Raw genomic sequence first — 2,729 nt, forward strand, 5'->3', positions numbered from 1 at the left:
TCTCTCTGATCTTCGTGATTGATTAGACATCTACAGATATTTTAGTATTAAATATCACGTATTCATATTCCCAAATATAATATGGTGTCCAAGTACAGATATGTACCTGTAAATTCATAATTACATTGGCCATTTGTAATTCGAATTCACCTTACATACTGTTCTCTTTAACCCATTATATTTTATTATTAGTGATACTAATAATGTCTGGGACTCTTAACATGCAAATGCAGTTTAAGTCTAGGTATCATGCTGTGAATACCTAAATCTCTTAAACTAAGGGTCTGATACCACTTCTGTAACACCCCCAAATATCACATTTGCATAGAACACATATTTCATTATATAGAAACATGAATTACATCAAAAGGTCCCACTAGTACAAGGATTGCTATATGTACAAAATCTACATATAAAATTTCCAAAATAAATCCTGTACTATTACATGTAATATAACATGTATCTTCAAAAACAGATAACAGATTAGGAAAATAATCACATTTTCCCTTTCCCTTTTATATCCCCGGACCCAGCTATTCCTGCATTGCATAATTTAAAACAAAAAAATGAGAGTTAGACCATACGGGTCTAGTGAGTAAATCCCTTCTTTGCAAATGCAGGGTGATGAACACCAAAATATGATAATGAAATTTTGCTTAGAAATATACTATAATACAAATAAATGATGCAGTTCACAACATCACGCCAAAAAGAAGTATATCCAAGAACCTCAATAAAATATCTCTGAATAGAGATCCAACATTCCCAGTATCAAAACTTTTGAATTAAAAGACCATTCCTTTAACAGGAAAGATTTAAGGCAAAACTTGTCTGATATGACAAACCATTTTCCCCTTCTTAATAATATCTAAATTATTACTTCTAAATATGAATAACATCTTTAATTCATCAGGTCACAAAGAAATGATGACTCAAAGTTATTAAATCCAATTTAGTAATAATAATAAGAGTTATAATAATATCCACATATGACAATGCCACCCTTATTCCAAGTACACCTCTCCTTAATATGTCACCCTTATTCCTCCATCAAAACAGGGCTACTTATCAGAACAGACATAAGTCACCACGTCTGAAAGTACTCATTCCCAGTTCCAAGCCAGAACAGGCAAAATCACCACGTCTGGGGAACTACTATTTAAAACAGTGTTTCATACCAAAATAGACTTACGTCACCACGTTTGGTAGAAACAATTTACAAAATCCACTTCCATACCAAAACAGACTTACGTCACCATGCTTGATAGGAAGGTTTCCCAAAATATAGTTTCATACCAAAACATACTTACGTCACCACGCTTGGTAGAAACATTTCCCAAAATTCCGTTCCAATACCAAAACAGACTTACGTCACCACGCTTGGTAGGAACATTTTTCCAAAATCTCGTTCCAATACCAAAACAGACTTACGTCACCACGCTTGGTAGGAACATATCTTTTTATTTTAAAAAGAAAAAAATATAAAAAATACCCATTTTTTTCAATCCACAATTAACCCCGATAATAGACATTTTATATCATATAAAAAGTCTAAATATAAAACTTATGAAAATTCCAATTAAAAKWYATCCGGACAAGTTATCCGGATATAAAGTCCGGACAACTTATCCCTCTTTGTCCGATTTATACTTAAAATAAATTCTAACATATTTGTCCGGATAACTAATCCGGTCAATACCCCGCTTAAAGCTTGAACGATTTTAAACACTTAGAAACAAAATCATCTTGTTCGGTTTAAATAATCCGGATAACTCTCCGTCCACCCCTTGTCCGATTTAAAACAATCCGGACAACACTCCGTCTATGTTTTGTCCGGTTTAAAACAATCCGGACAACACTCCGTCTACGCTTTGTCAGGTTTAGAACAAACCGAACAAACCTTGTCCGGTTTAACATCCAGATAAACACTTAGGGCAAAAAGACTGATTTCTATCCAACTTCAAATAAAATCATATGAAACCAGTACTAATCTTTAAGCAAAAGAGTTTTAGAACTACTCACCTTATACAGCTTTTGAGAACCAACACTTGAATCTTTTCCAAACAAGATATCCGGTCACTTTACTTCTTTTAAACCGCACAAAATTGAACAAAGAGGCAAGCAGCCAAGAATGGAGGCTGAAACCCCTTTTTATAGCTTCCCAAAATGGAAAGTCGGTTACTTTATAAGGCCACGTGTATGCATATAAATCTTCATATACACCTATGCATATATTTACTAACACATACATGCATACATATAAACACATATCATATGCATATATTATGCACATAATTTTTATACACCAACTTATCATATTGTCACAAAATTATTAAATCATATAATCATGTATTATTTACCTTTGATGATAATCAGGATCCGGTTATCACATTATCCACCCCTCAAAAGAATTCCATCCCGGAATTCCTTTAATCAAAAAGCCACGGGTATTATGATCTTATCTTTGATTCTAATTCCCATGTTGCTTCCGGTCCTTTGTGAAACTTCCACTGCACCTTAACCAGACTTATTTCTTTGTTTCTCAGCACTCTGATCTTTTGATCAATACATAAACGTCGATTAAGTAGAGTTACTTCCCTAACTTGTAAGCACTGCGGTGCCACTGGACATACTATAGAAAGGTGTTTTAAGCTGATAAGGTTCCCTAACAATTACCAGTTAGTCATCCTAATACTAATTTTCTCAATAACATTGTTGATATATCTGAA

Source organism: Cynara cardunculus, unplaced genomic scaffold (genome assembly GCF_001531365.2).
Source record: "Cynara cardunculus var. scolymus isolate 2C unplaced genomic scaffold, CcrdV1 Un_Scaffold_1301, whole genome shotgun sequence".
NCBI lineage: Eukaryota > Viridiplantae > Streptophyta > Magnoliopsida > Asterales > Asteraceae > Cynara > Cynara cardunculus.